This window comes from Canis lupus, chromosome 38 (assembly GCF_003254725.2).
Source record: "Canis lupus dingo isolate Sandy chromosome 38, ASM325472v2, whole genome shotgun sequence".
Classification (NCBI taxonomy): Eukaryota; Metazoa; Chordata; class Mammalia; order Carnivora; family Canidae; genus Canis; species Canis lupus.
This window is the reverse complement of record NC_064280.1, coordinates 20656436-20676096: the sequence shown is the minus strand read 5'-3', so window position 1 is coordinate 20676096 and position 19661 is coordinate 20656436. Positions and strand designations below refer to the sequence as shown.

At 49.4% G+C, this 19661-nt stretch overlaps 1 protein-coding gene and 1 long non-coding RNA gene across 7 annotated transcripts in view; one reads left to right on the top strand and one right to left on the bottom strand.

The window, feature by feature from the left end:
* The window catches only part of DDR2 (discoidin domain receptor tyrosine kinase 2), a 150000-nt gene that overhangs the window by 66516 nt on the left and 63823 nt on the right, over positions 1 to 19661 (top strand). Inside the window, exon 1 of one of the 6 annotated variants that reach the window (XM_025420885.3) lies at positions 12611 to 12926. The exons of the other annotated variants lie outside the window; for them this stretch is intronic. The gene's annotated coding sequence lies outside the window, so the exon portion shown is untranslated. Of the gene's footprint in view, positions 1 to 12610; positions 12927 to 19661 lie in introns of those variants that run through there. 6 annotated transcript variants of the gene reach the window in all.
* Positions 207 to 19661, bottom strand: part of LOC112643057 (uncharacterized) — a 71019-nt gene continuing 51564 nt past the window's right edge. The window contains exon 4 of the long non-coding RNA XR_004812716.2: positions 207 to 2211. This is a non-coding gene — a long non-coding RNA (uncharacterized LOC112643057). The remainder of the gene's footprint in view (positions 2212 to 19661) is intronic.

Here is a 19661-nt window from a genome sequence, read left to right as displayed (position 1 = left end):
ACAAATATTTCTCATGAGAGAGCTTCTTTAAACTGCCACCGATGTACAGAGGTGCACGTCCAGCACATTCACAGTGACCATGACTTTGCCCTGAGACTCTACCTGTGTCTCTTGTTTCCAATATTGCAGGATACAAACCTTATGATTCGCTTTCCTGTTTTCAACCTTAGCTCACCCCACACTTGATGTTTGGCAGCAATATCCTGGCTTCCCCTGGTAACATTACATTCTGGCACTTTGGGTGAAGGTGTTCCTTCTAATCAGCCCTGGACCCTATATTCAGGTGCGGGACCTGGTGAATGCTATGCTTCTTGGGTTACCATGGATCCCACGGCCATAACCTAGGAACTTCTATATGTCACATCCCTTCTCAGGGAGCTAAGCCAAGGATACCGTGCCACTTATTTGAGCACTATATTGGAGATTCACACCCAAGGCTCCGGGACTCCAGGATTTTATATGAGTGGTGTTGAGCTTTCGAGATTTTTATCACATGATGTCAGCCTCGGGACCCTGGTGTCCACACAGATGTCTGCACAATAGGGAGTATTTGCATAGAAGGATGAGCAGACTTGGGTTGGGTCATTCTTTTATTAAATGGACATTAAATATGGTATGTCTGTGAAAATGTACATTCAAACTAAAGTTTTGGAAGCCCTGGGACTGTAGAACTCTAATTTTGGGATTTGAGGACATGACAGGCTGTTAGAGGAGATGGCTCTGAGAGGCTGTAGCTATGAGATGTGGCTCGGTCATTAGTCACCTTCAGGACACTGTGGGTACATGCAGAGTCCAGGCCCCCAAAACTGCTTAGAGCTACTGAGACAGAAAAGGAAACTATATGCTGTGTGATTCAAACCTGTGTTTTCTTTCCCATATTCTGTCTTCTGTATGTGTCATAGGGAAGCGAAATAAGACAAACACTGAGCAGTGTCGGCTTACATTTCAGTGGTATCCAAGACCCTGATAAATAATTTAGGGTTTAGGGAGATCAGAACACAAGAGGAGGAACTGAAAAACAGGTAATTTACTCATGTATGTTTATAGATTCAAACACTTCAGTGCCTGGGACTTTATGACTGACCCCAGTAGATCGAATTATTCTCTATGACTATTAAGTGGTCTTCAATAAGTTTGCTATATTTTCTTGGAAAAGTGATCAATACTACTCTCCAGATCTTATTTCTGACTGAAGCTCAAAGTTACTTTAAGCAATTGAGCCCTAGTAGAGCAAAGTCCTGATACGTCACTTTTGCCACAGGATCTGGGCCAGATGGCCTATGCATAAGATGAAAGGTAACAATGGCCTGCTGTGGTGTCTGCTTGCATAGGTGGTGTGAGCGTGCGAGTGTTCACATGTCCACAAATCGTGGAACTCAGTGGCCATAAGTTATCATTGTGTGAAGCTTCGAATCTGCATCAGCATAAAAAAATAGTTCTTTCAAATCACACATTCCTCTGCGTTGGATTGCCCGTCAGCTTACCCTGTTTGGGGCTGTAATGAACAGACACATAGATGATTAAAACTGGAAGGGATTTTAGAAGTTAGCTAACACAGTCTCTTGCACAACAAAGGACTGTTCCCTACAGTCTTATAAATAAGGTGATTGTTCAGCTTCTACTTGAACACTTCCTGTAATGGGGAGCTCATACCCCGACAAAAAACACACCCCAATTTTGGATGGCTCTAATTTTTAGGATGTTCCCTCTTATGTTTGGTTAAAATCTGCCTCTCTGCAACTTGGTTAGTTATGACTTTGAAGCTGTGCTGTGTGATCTGAATACCTCTACTTTGGAAGAGTGTATCATGTATTTCAAGACCATCAACTCCTAGGGGAGCTTGTTTTTTTTGGCCAGGTGAAACATTCTAAGGTCCTTCAATGAATCCTCTTATTTTCTTTGTAGGGAAATAACTTCTTTCCTTTTCCTACTTGAACCTGTGGACTCTGGAGATTCTGCTCCCTTGTCACAGAGTCCAAAACACTTTCCCCAAGGAAAGTCTCATTCTTCTTATGGTGCCAGCCGTACAGTCTGGAGTTCTTTTCTCCACTTTTCTCATTTTCTTCCCAGCATCCTTACCACAGGCATTATTGTGCACAAAGTACTAATCATATTCCTTACTCTTGCTTTTGTGTGAATGCTGTCATTCTTCCTTGCCTTTTGGATGATTTCTTCCATTTTCCTTTGAAAATTTTCAACTTCTCCCATCAGCTGGAAAAAAAAGAGTTATACTCTATTAGGAACTTTTCCTTCTCCTCCAGCTATAAAACCAGATTATATTTTCAGCTCATGGAACCAGTGAGTTCAAAAAGACCAAGAATAATATAAAGTCTTATATTCACTCTTGTTTCATGTGGAAGTTGGCTTCCCAACTGGATTCACAAGTGTGACTTTGAGTATAGACCAGTCACTGAGTGTCGCTACTAAAGTCTCTGGGTAGGGAGTTTGTTGATGTGGGCTTAAAAGTAGCTGCTTCTGGCCACAGAATCCTTTTTTCTAGATGTGTCTCCTCAGGCAAAGGAAACAAAAGCAAAAATAAAATTATTGGGACTACACCAAAATAAAGAGCTTTTGGATAGCAAAGGAAACTCTCAGCAAAACAAAAAGGCAGGCCACTGAATGGGAGAAGATATTTGCAGATGATATATCCAATAAGGGGTTAATATCCAAAATATTTAAAGAATTTATACAACTCAACAAAAAAAGCCAAATAATGAGATAAAAAAAAATGGGCAGAGGACCTGAATAGACGTTTTTCCAAGGAATGTATCCAGATGGCCAGCAGATATGAAAAGATCAACATCACTAATCGTCAGGGAAATGCGAATGAAAATCACAATGAGATATCACCTCATACCTTTCAGAATGGCTGGAATCAAAAAGATAAGAAATAACAAATGTTGGTGAGGATGTGGGGAAAAAAGAGGAACCCTTGTGTGCTGTTGGTGAGAATGCAGTTTGGTGCAGTCACTGTGGAAAAGAGTATAGAGATTTCTCAAAAAATTAAAGCAGTAATACCACATAATCCAGTAATTCCACTCCTGGGTATTTACCCAAAGAAAATGCAAATATGAATTCAGAAAGATATATGCACCCCGATGTTTATAGCAGCTTTACTTACAATGGCTAAGATGTGGAAGCAGTCCAGGTGACTATCGATAGATGAATGGATAAAGAAGATGTGATGCGTATATAAAACAGAATATTACTCAGCCATGAAAGAATGAGATCTTGTCATTGGCAACAGCATAGGTGGAGCTAGAGAGTGTAATGCCAAGTGAAATAATTCAGACAAAGACAAATACTATATGATTTCACTTATGTGAAATGTAAGAGACAAAACAAATGAACAGAGAAAGAAAGAGACAAACAAAAAAGCCAGACTCTTAAACACAGAACAAACTGGTGGTTTCTAGAGGGGAAATGGGTGGGGGGGCATGGGTGAAATGGGTAAAGAGGATCAAGCGGTATAGATTTTCAGTTATAAGACAAATAAGCCACAGGGATGAAAAGTGCAGCCTAGGGAATAGAATCAATAATATAATAGTGTCATCTGGTGACAGATGGTGACTCTGCCTATCGTGGTGGCCACTGAGTAATGGATAGAATTGTTGAATCATTACATTATATGATTATATATGAAGTTGATAATTCAATTTTTAAATAGCTGTTTTTAAACACAGTTTAGATTTTATCTTCTATTTCAATCTCATGACTCTTGTTCTCTCAATAGCTAAAGCTCTTTTATTTCTTAAGGTTTATTTATTTATTTGAGAGAGAGAGAGAGAGAGCACAGAAGCAAGGGGAGGGGCAGAGGGAGGGGGAAGCAGACTTCTTGCTGAGCATGGAGCTCGATCCCAGGACCCTGAGATCATGACCTTGAGCTGAAACCAAGAGCCAGACACTCAATGGACTGAGCCACCCATGTGCCCCAGCTCTAGCTCTTTTATTTTCCACTACAGATTGTCAGCATATGAACTTTGGAGCTGCTCATTGTCCACAAGGGACAGAATATGAGAAAGGGCATGTCCTTGGCATGTCCTTTGTTTTACAGATTAAGAGGAAGAGTCTCAGGATAGAGTACTGAGCTCCTCCAAGTCTACACCATTAGCGGAGCAGCTAGTCAGGCACCATTTCCGCCAAACCACCCAGCTACCTCACTCTCGGCTTTTGTAGAGAAAGAGACTTACACCATGACTTTTCTGATCTACATTGCATGTGTGTGTGTGCGTGTACGCAGGCCTACCTTGTTTTACTGTGCTTTATCACATTTGCAGATACTTTTTTTTTTTTTTTTTTTTAACAGATTGAAGGTTTGTGGTACTCCTGTGTTGAGCAAGTGTAGTGACACCATTTTTCCAACAGGTTTTGCTCACTTTGTGTCTTTGGGTCACATTTTGGTGATTCTCACAGTATTTCAAACTTTTTTTGTTGTTATTATATTTGTTATGGTGATCTGTGATTGGCAATTATGACTCACTGAGAGCTCAGGTGGTTAACATTTTTTATCAATAAATTGGTGGTTAGCATTTTTTATCAATAAATTATTTTTAATTAAGGTAGGTACTTTTTAAAGTCATGATGCTGTTGCACACTTAATAGACTGCAGTATAGTGTAAGTAGAACTTAAATGCATTGGGAAACCAACAAATTCATTTGACACACTTTGTTGGGATATTAACTTCATTGTGGTGGTGGTCTGGAACCAGACCTACGATATCTCGAAGGTACGCCTGTATACAGCTTTTCCTCTTTCCCACCCAGCACATCGTCTGGTATGTGATAACTCATCAATAAATGCTGGTTAAGGAATGTCTAGAGCCTTTTATCCTTTTAAAAGTTGGGAATACATTTAAGGGAAAAGGAGCAGAGTGAGTAATGAATACAGCATTCCCAGGGAAGTCAGAGCTCGGGAGACAGTCTGTGCAGTTTGTTTGGAAATGTATATCGCAGGGCGCTGGCTGCCATGGCGCCTACAGAGGATCTGTAACTCAGTCCCTGACCTCAGTGAATTTATAATGAGATAAGTACAGTAGGCCCTATACACATGGGATAAAAACAGAGACAAGACTGAATCATATGAAAAGAAAATTAACTTCCAGTCCAAGGCAGTAGGTAATCACCATCAGTGAGGAGTTCAGAGAAGGGAAGGAAATGGAGAGCTTGCTGCTGTACGGTTCTCGGTTCTCGGTGGAATGGGGTGAGGGGGAAGGAGGAGGGAGGCCAGATGAGGAATGTGCTCTAGGACAGTCCTGTCCATTTAGAACCAGCCACAAAGTGTCAGAAGAGCCACACACCCACTGTCCACTTAAGTTCCTGAGAGACATGGAGAAGGAAAGGCAACCAACGTTTGCGGACACCTACTAACCAGGAGGTCAACCCCTACGTCCTGATCGCCTGCTCCATGACACTGTGTCAGGTGTGGGGGATTCAGCGGTTGATTCAGACCAACAGAGCAAGGGCTCCCTTCACGGAGCCTATGTTCTAGGGCTGACCAGGCCACGTGGTGGGAACCGGACATTCCAGGTGCTGGTTTTCATGTTCAGTGGATTTCGTAGTAGCTTCCTCCCTCCCAGCCCCCAACCCCCAGCCCCCAACCCCAGCCTTTTCCCAAGACTAACTCCCCTGGCCTAGCTCTGTCCTCTGCGAGCACGTGGGGATCCCCACGATGCGGGTGGTGCACATTCCTGCGGAACTGCCGGGCAGGATCCTGGCAAAAGGAGCTCAGTCCTTCATTTGACTTCAGACCTTCCACTCCCCTTTAAAAATATCTGACTGACACGGTTATGGGGAAACCTTATCCAGGAAGAACCTAAAGCTTAGGGAAGAGTTGCCCACAGGTGGCTTGCCATCAAACACAAATTACTGGCAAATCTCCTCTCAACTTCCTTTTCTGGTGGAGGCACCTCACACGGGGGGGCGGGGGGGGGTTAGGGTTGGGACTGGCAGGGTGTAGCAAGAGCATCTGCCTCCCCTCACCCCATCTGTCCTGACGTACATGCTGGCTACTTTCCCTAATCATGGTGGGCTGGCGGGGGGCACCTTGGAGCGGCAGAGGCGGCCAGCCAGAGGCAGGGAGGGGAGGAGGTGAGGCCGGTGGGAGGACGGTGTGCCTGTGGCCCTGCTCACCGTCCAGCGTGGAGGATGCTCAGGGCCCTTCATCCTGCCTTCAACACCAACTCACCACACGACGAGGCCTCTGAATCCCCCACACCTAACACAGGTGAATCTCCCACACCTAACACAGGTCACCTTACAGAACATGCGTTTGCTCAGGACCCTCTGTGGTGAGCTGACCGGCGTCGTGGTTGCTTCCAGGCCTCGTAGGGCCTCCTGGGTCCCCCTGCAGGTCGGCTCTGCGGCTTTGGGGGAAGTCGAGGGACAAGGCATCCGGCTCCGCGCCTCTCCACATTGCCCAGTGGCTCCTTCCCAGCTGATGGATGCTTGTCGTTCTGCTTTGCGGGCGCCTCCCAGGACCCAGGGGGAGGCTCGCCTCATTTCTGTGGAGACCTCTGGCTGGACTCCTCGGCCTCTCCCAGGGGTGAGAGACGGCGGTTCCTGCAGCCTCAGGCCTGGCACCGGCTCGGCCCTGGTGGATCCAGGACCCGGGCCTCCAATCTCTCTCACTCTCTGGGGCCTCTTTGTCCCAGAGTGACCTCGCGGGCTGTCTCCGTGACCGGCTCTTCACGGCCCCTGCCATGGGTGATTTTCATTCCAGATGCGAGCCAGTGGATTCCTGAAAGGGACTATGTGGGCTTCGCTCGCCATCTCCGCTCTGGCCTCGGTCTGGCGGCGCTCTCCTCTGTGGTCTGGATGGGGGACTATGATGGACACAGGCTGCCCGTTGTTTTTGTTTTGTGATATTTAAAGCAACCAAAGCTCTCATTACTGTAATACAGTATGTGCCTGGGCTGGAGGGAGGAGCTGAATCCCTCCCGGGCCGGGGGGCAGTTCTGTTAGGTTGCGGTGAGCCTGGGCCCGGGTTCCGCACCACGCGCGATAAAATTCAGTGTGTCAGGGCCGAGCGGGGCCTCATCCCAACCCCGCTCCTCCTCATCCCAACCCCTCATCTGTAGCCCGATCAGGGAAGGGGATCGCGAGTAGCGGAGCCAGGACCAGAGCTCAGATCCCGAGGTGCACTCGCTGCCAGGTGCTGTAGCTTCTGCGTCTGCCCTCCTCACTTGTTCGAGATCCTTCTGAGGCCCTGACCCTAATTTGCCATTTGTAATTTTATACCATGTTTCTTAACAAAGTGGGCCTTCCGAAATTGTCCAAGCTTCGAGAGCCATAGAGACAGCTGCCCCCCAACCAGAACTTTCGGCTACCCCGAGCCGACCGTGTGGGTGAGTTCGCGTGAGCTGTCCCGACGCCGCGATGCCAAACCCAGCTCCGAACTCAGGTACCCGGGAGGCTCCCCTTCGTCCCTCAGTGGGAAACAGTGAGCGGCGCGTGGATCAGGTGGGAATGCCCTCCCTGAGTCGGGTTCACTGGCTGGCGGTAGGGTCGAAATCTTGCAAGCGGAGTAGTTGACCATCGCCTCGTGCCTGATGACGATGTCCTGTAGCCTGGGAGTAGGGGTGCTGGGGAAAGCCCGCCCGGCCCAGCTTCAGAGCCGTGGTAGCCAGCTGTCAGGAACCAGAGATGGAAGGCCATTGCACTTGCCACCCGAGCCATCTCCGGCCGATTTTCTCTTCTCAGTGTTTTCTTCTGTACAACGAGGATGATAATCGTAATAACCTCAGGGAGCTGCTAGGAGGGCCACGTGGGAATATTCAGGTGAGACTTAGCGTGCTGCCTGGCATTGAACACGTGCTCCACAAGTGCCTGCGTATTCTCAGGAGCCCTGCGAGGTGCCAAGGGTCCTCGCCCTCCAGGAGCTCCGAGTCCTGCTGCGGAGACAAGATTTTCGCACCGTCCACAAGCCCGGTGACGGAGCGATAGAAGCCCCCACGCGGCACCTGCTAAGTTACGGGGTCTGGATGCCATGGTGTCGAGTCGGAGGAGGAGACCCCTTTAGGCTTGGGAGGAGGGCCGGGCAGGAGCGGGGCCAAGGGACGAAGCTTGTGTACTCCCCCCTCCCAGCGGTCAGCAGGCCAACCGGCTCCCCTGGACGTTCCTGGGCGCTGCGGACCCCCGGGGTCACCCATGCATCCACCAGCACCTTCCGCGCATATGTCCAGACTCTGCCCTGCCCTGGGGATTTAAAGCCACCTTGATAAGGTCCCTCCCTTGGGGGAGGCGCTCACAGCCCAGCTGGGAAGGGGAGGCCGTGGAGCAAGATCGCAGCCGACAAATGTTATGTCCGTGTCTGTTTCTGTCCCGAAGCCAAGCCTCTGAGCCCCAGGTGGGAGGGCTGATGTGAGAGAAGGCGTGATCTACCTGGTGGAAGGGGCTCCCTCTAGGCCACGTCCAGAGGAGCTGGAGGGGGTGGGCCTTCCGCCGGTGGAGTGGAGACAGTGGCTTGACCTCAGGGTGGGCGCCCCCTGACTGCGTGGAGAAGGCTCCCCGGCCGGGACGGGGCAGGTCCAGGTCCTCGGTTCCACACTTGGCCCTGGTGACGTGGCGTCTTGGCCCCGGGCTGGGAGTCGGGGGGCGCGGGCGGCTCTTCCGAAGGCAGGGGCCAGCGGCCAGCACAGGTGGCTAGGTGGGGAACCTCCCGAAGCAGATGGAGTCTGCAGGTGTCTCCGATCCTTAAATAAACTTCTGTTCTCTGCCCGCTTGCTTCGGGGGCTGCCGTGGAAGGCGGCAGAGGAGGGACGGTCTAGTGGCCACGAAGGCAGCCCGTGGAAAGTGTGAGAAGCGCGGCTCCCCTGGCCAAGCGCCTTCCTACTCGGCCGGGAGTGTAGGCCGCGGGGGCTGTTGGTGGGGGCGTGGGGACCCCGACGGGACCAGGCTGTGCCATTCAAACCCAAGCACCGCCAAGAGGCTTTCGGGCTCCGCGATCTGGGCAGAAAGCCGGGGGCCCCGTGTGTCCAGGGTGGTGGAGCCAGCACCCTGGGGGTCTGTGCGTCCCTGGGCCCCGGCTCCGTAACACCCTGGGTTCCACTGTGCCCTGCGAGCCCTGGAGCCAGGGCCGGGTGCCAGCCTGCTCACCCGCTGTCTGGCTGGTTTTCCTGCATGTTTGTCTGTGCATCTGCGGCCCGGAGCTGGCATTGATGACTTTTTTTTCCCAAAGATTTTATTTATTTATTCATGAGAGACACAGAGAGAGAAAGAGAGAGAGAGAGAGAGAGAGAGAGAGAGAGGCAGAGACCAGGCAGAGGGAGAAGCAAGCTCCATGCAGGGAGCCCAATGTGGGACTCGATCCTGGGACCCCGGGGTCACGCCCTGAGCTGAAGGCAGGTGCTCAACTGTGGAGCCACCCGGGTGGCCCTGATGCTTTTTGTTGTGTTATGTTCAGGTGACCAGGCCTGGGCTGGGCCCACCCCAGACGCCCTTGTCACCGTGGCTGCTGGCCTGGTTTCCTTCTCCGCCGCCATCCTATGCATGATTCCGCTACTAAATAACAACTAAATATGAACAAGCACCTGCCATCTCCCGGGCACCGGGCACTGCGCTGCGAGCCCTTTATGTGCATCATCCCGTCTAATTGTGACAGCGACATCGTTTTCAAATTGTGTCCGTATCTCATACTGTCCTGGTCCCTAGATAAGTGCCTTTTAACCACGGCATTAATTGGTATCTGGTTGTTTAAAGGGCCTGACGTGGGGCAGCTGGCTGGCTCAGCTGGGAGAGCACATGGCTCTTGATGTTGGGGTCGTGGGTTCAAGCCCCGGGTTGGGTGTGGAGCCTACTTTAAAATAATAAACAAATAAATGAAGGGTCTGACCTATATTATGGTTGAAGGTTTCACCACACACCCTGGTTGCCAGGGTCTCAGAGGTGAAGTCCTCCTGCTGAGGGTGGCAGAGGAGGAGAGGGATGTCCGAGCTCTTTGTGGCAAAAGCCCCGTGGTTAGCGCACGTATTCAGGAGGCCCCGAGTATGTAAAGGGGAGACACTTGGGTTGCTTTGCTGCAAGGGAGGTCCCAGCTGGTGTCTGGGAAAGAGGATCTGAGAGCCTGTCGTGGAGAAACTCTGGCGGAACGGAAAGCAGGGCTCGCTGGCAGCGTGCTGCCATCCTCTGGGGTTCGGGAGAGCTTCCTGCCACCCGATGCGAAGGGATCCACTCGCGTCCCGGAGAGTCTGCAGGTGTGATCGGGCTCCTGCAGGAAGCCAGCCCCCCGATGGGGCCCCGGGCTGTTAAGGCACCAGCACGACCATGGCCCCGAGAGAGGGCGGCCCGGGGGGTGGGGGGGGGCGAGGGTGCAGGGAGCCCGAGGCCTGCAGGTGGTGCAGCCGGGTGTGCCGTCACACCCAGGGACCCGCAGCGCGATCACGTCACTGTCCCCACACGTGTGGCCACCGCCCAGCTCTCCTGGGCCCCAGGCCGCCTCCTGCTGTGCTGCATCACAGTTCAGGACCTTTTATGGCTGTCAGGCGACCGCAGGTAAAGGACCCAGTCGGTTTGTCCAGAGGAAGCGTCACTCACGGCGACCTTTAGCACGCGGGTCCCAGGCCAGGGGTTGGTGTTGTTGGCCTTGCCTGCTTTATGAGCAAGGAGGGGACCCGTCGGCCAGGCTTCGTGTCCTCTGAGCACCCGCTGGATAGCTGCTAGCTGGTGCAAAAACTAAAGGCACAGGTAAGAAGCACGCTTTTGGCCTCTGATTCGGCAGATTCATGGAGGGGTCCACGCGTGGGGGCAGCGAGAGTCAGATGGAAATGCAGACATGCAGGAGCACCCTGACTGGGCCATGTTCCTTTTTTTTTTTTTTTTCAAAGATTTTATTTATTTATTCATGAGAGACACAGAGAGAGAGGCAGAGACACAGGCAGAGGGAGAAGCAGGCTCCCTGTGGGGAGCCCGACGCGGGATTCGATCTCGGGTCTCCAGGATCATGCCCTGGGCCACCCAGGTGCCCCAGTAATTAAAAAATCTTAGAAAAAAAAGAAATGAGTTATCTGAGAGAGACAGGGCCTAAGGAAGGTGTGTGCACTCAGAGGTTTAGGAAGGACGAAGAGGAGGTCGGCCCAGGGCAGGCCGTGAGGCAGGAGGGCAGAGCTGGTTTGGGGGACCAGAGGCTGGGCCCGGACCCTGCCCCGCAGTTGCCTGTGTCGAGGCCTCTCCGCTTTCCAGGCTGCCCCACTTTCCTCACCTTTAACCAGAGGGGATGGAGATGGGTGAGCTCTCAGGTCCCCTAAGCTCCCACTGCTGTGGGTCCATATATTTGAAGACTAGAGTCTTTATTCCGTAACCCCCAAGCCCCTCAGAGCCTAGTACCTTGTGCCAAGACCTTCCAGCGCCTGGAAATGCACGCAGGTGCACGCAGTCCGCCCTCTGCTCCCCTGTGTGGGGTGGGGGCTGGGGGGAGGGGGGGGGAGGGCCTGGGGCAGAGCGTGGGACGAGGGAGGGCATGGGAGGCTGGTGGGAAAGCTGCTCAGGTGCCGGCCCACGGGGGGTTAGGTGCCAAGGAGGGATGCACATGAAGACGCAGGGGCTGTTGGAGCTCAGCGGGGCTCGGTGAGCACCCCCGGGACCCCGCAGGCCCTAGGGTGCTGGGCCACAGCTCTTTCTGTGTTGGCAAACTGCCCTGCCCTCGCTGTCCTTACCCTCCTTCTGCCTCCTGCTCATCCGGCGAAGGCGTCAGATGTGACGCCGATGATGCGGAAAGTAACCTCGCACGATGTCACACAGTCAGGGTTCTGGGCTCCATGTGTCCCTGGCCGGGGGCAGAGTCTTCTGGGGCCAGGATGTCACTCAGCATCCTGTCGTCTCCACAGAGGCCGAGGGACAGAAAGCGAGAGCTACCTGGCTTCCCTCCTCTGCCGCGGCAGACCCAGGTTGTGTCCACCTTCCAGCCCGAGGAGCGAGGAGGAGGAGGGAGCAAAGTGCCCTTCCAAGCAAGGCAGCCGCGCGGCTCGCAGACTCCCGGCCTCTGAGCCGGGACGGTGACCTCGGGTGGCCGGGGCATGGCCTGTGTGCAAACACAGATGGGGCGGTGGGGCCCTTGGCCTTAGCTCTGCGGGGCTACACTTTGCGAAGCGCGAGGCTGGGCCTCCCAGAGGAAGGACGGGCTGAGGGAGACTTAGTAAGTCTCTGGGAGCCCATCACCCGAGGCTGGCTGGTGTGTGAGTGTGCCCTTGCACATGCATCCGCGTGCGCGCGCGAGCGTGTGTGTGTATGGGTGTGTGTCTGGGGGCCCGACTCTTGCCAAAACCAAGCTCATTTCTGCATATTTGTTTGCTGAGTATTAAACACTCCAAAGATTGCTCTTTCGAATTGTTGAATCTGAGATGAAAATGAGTCAGCAGAGAGGAAAACAAGCCTGGAGGCCCCGATGGCCCCTGCGTGAAAACATGCGGCCCTAAAGCAAGCATGTGGGGCTTCTCTACCTGCCTCGGCCCCCCGCCCGCGCCCCCGAGCCCCCCCCCCCCCCCCAGTACCCCTGGCTTCCCAGTACCAGCGTCTGCTGCAGCCTGACGAGCCTTCCAGAACCCCTCCCTTGCCCGCGGGGAAGGCCTGTCCTTAGGCTGGAGGCTACAGATGACTTTCCGGGAGGGCAGGCACTTCCTCTTCAGACCCCAGGGCAGCCTGAACAGGAAGATCTCTGCTGGGAATCCGGGAAGGCGCCGCCGTCCCCTGGAACCTCCTCTCGGGCCTTGGGACCTGGGAAGCCCGCTGCCCGGGGAGGATGACCATCTGCCAAATCAGATGCGCCTCGCTTCGGAGCTGGGCTGTCTTCCTGAAAACTTGACCGTGACAGCACTTAAGCACACCGGGCCATGCTCTGAATGCCCTGGAAGGATTTACCGGTCAAGGGAACCCGGTGCCCGGTGCGCCGAGCGAACGGCTGTTTGTAAGGTGGAGCCGCACTCGTGATTCAGGAGGTCAGTAAGTAGATGGGGCGGTTCTGGGTGCTGCGCGTCGGTGCCCTCGTACCCCGTGGAAAGCTCTTATTCAGGGGTACCTGGCGCTTCAGGGCTGTGCAGAGAGTTCTTGTGAAATGTGGATAAACGCTGCGTGATTTGTGAGTTTGGCAAGTTCAGACGCTTCTCCGAGTGGGGCGTGTACCCCCGGTTCTGCTGCAGGGAAGAAGGCGTGGGTGCTGCTATTCGCACTTGGGGGGAGGAGAAAGCTCCACTATGTGTGAGTTAGGGTCACTCCAAAGGTGCTTGGGAGGAACAGAGACGCCCGCGGTTCCCATCCAGTGAGGGTGAGAGGTCCCCAGGGGTCCCTGCCCAGCCTACCTGCCGTGTCAGAGTGGAAATGATGGTGCGTTGTTCCCCCCAAATAAATGCAGTTACCTGTGATGGCTACATTTCTCAAGATGTTTCTCTTTATATCTACCTATGTGTCATCGAAATCTCCGTCATCTATCATCTATCTATCTATCTATCTATCTATCTATCTATCTATCTATCTATCATCTGTCATGTATATTCAGTTCTCTAGCAAAGGAAGAGACATGGCGTGGGGCTCCGGTTTGGGAGCCCTGAAAGGCTGTTCCTTGAACCAGGATGGAGCGAGACACCTGACCTTGCCCCGCACCCTGCCTCACTCAGCATCCCAAAGGCATTCAGACCCCTCTCCTAAGTTCCCGTGCCTCGTCCTCAGCTGCCATCCTATTTGGGCGCCAGAGCAGAGCCTGTTACTAGGGCAACAGTCTGACTTTTCAAGGCGGTTGGAGAAGAGGAGTGTGTGTCTCCAGGCGCGTGTGACCTGGAGCTGTAGGCGACACAGGACAGACCAGGAGCGAGCCCTTCCCGTGTGAACTCTCCGTAGGATGAGATGGTGTCGGGCACAAGGTGCTGATGACTCGCTGCATGTGCTCCTGACTGTGTTTCAGGAAGAAGCTTTTAGAAATTCACTCAGTTACTGCGGTAACTTGTCACAAGTTTGACCTTCTAGATTCTTGTTTTTTTGACTTTGTTTTTTTTCATCCTTGCCGATTTCTTGTTGTGGCCATCACACTCCCACCTGCCTCCCATTTACTTCCTGGTTTTCCTGATGGCTTTGACCCACAGCCTGTCCAGATTCTGGTGTGGGCAGACCTGAGATGGAGCGCCAACTGTTCCCATCAGGTCTGGGGGTTCCTGAGCCATGGCTCCCTTTGGGGTCAGTTTGGAGTGTTCATCCAGCTTGGCCAGGGGAGGGGATTTTTGACTGTGAAGAGGGAAGTGAGTTCTTTATTACAAGGGACACATTCTCAGGGCACCTGGGTGGCTCAGCAGTTGAGCATCTGTCTTTGGCTCAAGTCATGATCCTGGGGTCCTGGGATCGAGTCCCACATGGGGCTCCTTGCAGAGAGCCTGCTTCTCCCTCTGCCTCTCTCTCTGTGTGTCTCTCATGAATAAATAAATAAAATCTTAAAAAAAAAAGGAGACACCTTCTCTCTGAGCTACATACCTAATGATATTCTTTTTTTTTTAATTTTTATTTGTTTATGATAGTCACACAGAGAGAGAGAGAGAGAGAGAGAGAGAGGCAGAGACATAGGCAGAGGGAGAAGCAGGCTTCATGCACCGGGAGCCCGACGTGGGATTCGATCCCAGCTCTCCAGGATCGCGCCCTGGGCCAAAGGGAGGTGCTAAACTGCTGCGCCACCCAGGGATCCCCCCTAATGATATTCTTTGGAAAATATTGGGCTGTGAGTGGGTGAAGGGACCTACGTCCTTACTTTCCTAGTCTGTAAAGGGAGGTGGTACTCTTTCTCCTCAGGAATGTTGTGAGGCTCAATAATAATGTGTTTAGGGGCACCTACTGAAGTGCAAGTGTTCTAGAAAAAAAAAAAAGCTCAACAAAGTAAGATATAAGCAGCAATTCTCAACTGTTTTTTTTTTTTTTTGCTTCTACTTTATTCATGTACGAGGTGTCCCAATCAATAAGACTGCTCAGTCCCACAAGTGCTTCTTCAGATACAAGAGAAGTTCCCCACATACCTCTAACCTCTGGGACATGCATGGTTGTAAGCACTCCCCCCCCCCATTCTGATAGATTGCCCCCAGAAAATTGTTTTTTGTCACAAAAAGCAATGTAGAAGACATTAACAAGGAACACATTTTCCTTGTTAAGGATCCAAACACGACAAGTAAGGCTAGAGTTTCCTTTTGCTCGCCATTCCCAATCTCCTCTGCCAAGCACTCCTGTCTCTGAGGGACCTACTGTTATCAGCACTGTCTCTGAAGGGTCCTTGCTCTGCCTCTGTTTACCCTCTTATTTGAACACTGGGGGGAGCACTAGAATGAAGCTTGTTTTTAGGGCAGTGTTTACCCTTCTAGAGCTTTTGTGTAGGTATAAAAGTATGTGAGTGTGTGGGTGTGTGTGCACTCACCCATAAAGATTTACATAGACCTTGTAACATGTTTGTTCATTCAAAAATACAAGATAGACACCTAACTATGTCACTCTCCAGCTCATCCTTTTAAAGTCTTGCATAGTATTTCACAGTAGGAATATACCGTAGTTTCTGGCATTCTCATATTTGTAGTAATTTCCCCCAAGTTTTTGTTATTTAAAAAAAAATATTGTGCCAATGGTGTCTTCACATCCTTGCCAACACTTCTCTCTCTCTCTCCCTCTCTCTCTTTGATACTGGCCTTTCTGAATAAGTGTGAGGTGATAACTCATTGCAGTTTTGATTTGTATTTGCCTGATGATGAATGATTAAGCATTTTTTTTTCATATGCCTCTTGTCCATTCATGTGTCTTCTTTGGAGAAATGTCTATTCAAGTCCTTAACCCATTTAAAAATTGGGTTATGAGTTTTTGGCTATTGAGTTGTAGTATTTTTTTTATATATTCTGAATATTAATCCCTTATCAGATGTATGGTTTACAGATCTTTTCTCCCATGGTATGGGTTGCCTTTCACTCTGTCAATGGTTTCCTTTGCTGTGGAGAAGCTTTTTAGTTTGGTGTAATCTTGCTTGTTTATTTTTGTTGTTGTTGCCTATGCTTTTGGTGTCGTATCTATGAAATCATCGCCAAGGCCGATGTCATGATGCTTTTCCCATGTTTTCTCCCAGGAGTTGTGAAGTTTCAGGTCTTACATTCAAGACTTTAATCCATTTTGAGTTGATCCTTGTGTGTGGCATAAGATCAGGGTCCAATTCCATTCTTTTACATGTGGGTATCGGTTTTTTCAATACCATTTTTGAAGAGATTGTTCCTTTCTCCAATTGTGTATTCATGGCACCCTTCTCAAAGATAAGTTGGCCACAGCCACTATGGAAGACAGTATGCAGGTTCATTAAATCCTACTTCTGCGGATTTTTTTCTTTTTTTTTTTTTTGATTTTTTTCAAGAGAATTGGAATCAGGATCTTGAAGAAGTACTAGCACTCCCACATTCATTGCAGTACTATTTGCAAGAGCTAAGATGTGGAGACAATCCAGATATTGATACGTAAATGAATAAAAAAAATGTGGCCTATACACACAATGGAATATTATATTATTCGGCCTTCAAGAAGAAAGACATTCTGTAACATGCAACATTGATGAACCTTAAGGACATTATGTTAAGTGAAATAAATCAGTCACAGAAGGACAAATACTGCATAGTTCCAAGATATTATAATTATATTATATATTATATCCTGCCCTCAGCCCAGCATGTGATTCTGGATCTCCCTCTGCCTGTGTCTCTGCCTCTCTTTCTGTCTCTCTCATGAATAAATAAATAAAATCTTTAAAAAAATTATCTAATGGAAGAGTGGAATGGTGGTTGCCAGGGACTGAGGGGAAGGGGAAATGGGGAGCTACTAATTAACAGGCATAAAATTAAGATTGAGCAAGACGAGTGCATTCTAGAAATCTGATGTACCACATTGTACCTACGGTGAACAATAACATACTGAACACTGGAAAATTTATTAAGAGAGGAGATCTTACGTTATGTGTTCTTACCACAATAAAATAAAATTTTAAAAATATTCCAAAGCACTTCTTTGTACACACCCCATCGTGCAGGTTCATAAATATTTCTCTAGAGTAACTAATAATAAGTGGAATAGATGGATGATAGGGTATATGCAGTTTTAAATTTAAATTATTGTCTAATTTACACAGCCAGCGGCAGACTACAAGAGTATTTATTCCCCCACATTGTTGCCACATCCATATTATCACACTTAAAAATTTTGCCAACCTAATGAGTCAAATTGGTACTTAATGACGGTTTTAGTGTTTGTCTTTCTGATTCTTAATGAGGTTCAGTACTTTCAGATGTTTACTGGCATTATATTGTTTCTTCTGTTAAATGCTTTTAATTTACTTGGCTGATTTTAATAGTGGCTTTCAAAAAATGATCCATGCATCCATATTTACGTGGGAAATTACTTAGTTATAAAATTTCAAAGATCTATCTTAGCCTGTTGCTTCTCTGTTATGTTTATGATGCCTTTGGTCTCAAAGGCATTTAACATTTTGATGGAAGATTTTATCACTTTTTTCATTTTTGGATTTGTTTCCTTTGTCTCATTTGTGTAGGCCTTCCTTACGGTTAGCTTCTAGCAGATGCTATGCTTTCTTGAAATATTTTTAGAGTTCTACTTCTACATTTTGGGCTTTCTGTTTTGTGTGTGAGTTATGGGTATACCTTTATTTGTTTCCGAATACCCCTTTTAGAATTTAGTAAGTTCCCACTTATATATGAGTCTTTTCTGGGTTGCCTGTTCTCTTCATTGTTCTCTTTATATATTTCTGTGCCAATCCCACACTCGGACAGGGCTTTCCTGACCTCCGTACCTGAAGTAGCCCTCATTTACTGTCTACTGCATCGCCCCATTGCGTTTTCTTCATGGCACACACATCTCTTTAGAGTTCTTGTTTATTTATTTGTTCACTTGTGGATTGCAAGCTTCATGATGGCAGCTCCAAGCTGCCTTTTTTAGCACGTGGAATAGCACCCGTAGACACTTAGAGCATAGCTACTGGAAGAAGGGATGAAGGAACACCCCTTGAGCAAGGATATTTACAGTTGAGCTTTATTCTCAAAACTTGCATGAATTGTCAAAAGGATTTGTACTATCAACCAAAGAAGTGGATAGAGAAGGGCCTTTCTACATCCTTGAAGTTCTCCTATGTGTGTTTGTGGCTTCTGCTCACATTGTCGCATTGCTTAAATATGGAACCCTTGGAAAAACTCCCCCAAAGGGGCAGAAAAGGGTGATGTATGCTTATCATAAACCTCGGGTACACTTCCTTTTAGGGTATGGAATTTAGCGTGGCCAAATGTAGTCACTGAATATGTGGCCCAAGGCAATCATTAATTCACGCTGCAAATATTTATCCAGCACTCTGGTAGGTGTTGAGAAAGCAATGGCGAGTAGAATAAACATGGAACTTATAGGGGGAGGGGTGTAGGGGGAGACCCTAATTAGACACTACAGCAAAGAGTATGTAATTAGAAACTAGGATCATTTCTTTGTAGAAAAATAATAAGAAGCTTTTAGTGCGTGCAACCAGAAGGCCAGAGAGTAGTTCACAGAGGAAGTGACTGCTGAACAGAGCTTTGATGTAGACAAAGAGAGCACGAAGCATTTTGGCGGAGGTCCTGAGGCAGAAGCAGGAGTGTAGCTCTGGTGACGTGCGTGGGCAGAGGCCAGATCAAAGGATGACGACAAAAACAAAACAAACAACGACGACGACGACAAAACCCATGTGGGTATTGGAGTAATACAAACCCTGGGTTCGCATGAGTTTTGGCACCTGTCAGCTGTGTAACCAGATCAGTTTTAACCTCTTCCTCCTCAGTTACCTTGCTGATGAAAACTAACCAACTTGGGTTACCGTGAATATTACATGAGAGAGTCTTTGGCACGTGTTAGAGATCTGTGGTGTAGTTAGGGTACTTCACTTCTTCCGTGTTTGTTAGCTGCCAACACCTTAATTTTAAGCAAGCAAAGCAGAAATAGTCACTTGTTTTGGGGATTCACAGCCTGAAACCAAGCTGCAGTTTCCAAAAGGAAATGCAGTCAAAATTTTTTGAACATCTGATAGGTTCTACTTCATTCCGTGAAAAACCATTTTTGAGCACCTGCTTTGTGCAAAATAGAAAGTATTCTTCAGGGGATACAAGGATGAGCCATTTTGAAGGTAATGACTACATGGGTAAATTTATAACCGTGTCACAGAGAATCTATGGAGGCAAGATCAGTGTGTGTTTTGGTGAACGAGTGAGGTATAAAAGATGGGCCCAGTAGAAGGAACCACCGGGGATGGCTATGGTGGGGAGGAGGGCATGGCCAACAACTCAGGAGAAAGGTGCCATGAGAGAGAATTGTAGGACTCCCTTACAAAAGGAGAGGGCAGTTGGCCTCGGCAGTGCTCGCAGGGCCAAATGGTTGCACGCAAGGAGCTCAGTCTTTGTGGAAGGACATCCTGGATTGTGGTCATGGCTGGTGCTGGAGTACAGCCACGACCAATGTCTCCAAGATCTGCCTGCGTGCTTCTCTGGACATACTAGTTTGGGGACTCTTTGATGGAAACACGATGTTCTTGCTGCTGGCAGTGACTAGGGATGCTGCGACACATATCTACCCATCCAAATCAGTGCCATGAGACCATGCTTATCTTTTGTGGTCTTTGGATCACCCATCGCTGACCCCCACCATAAGGCCAC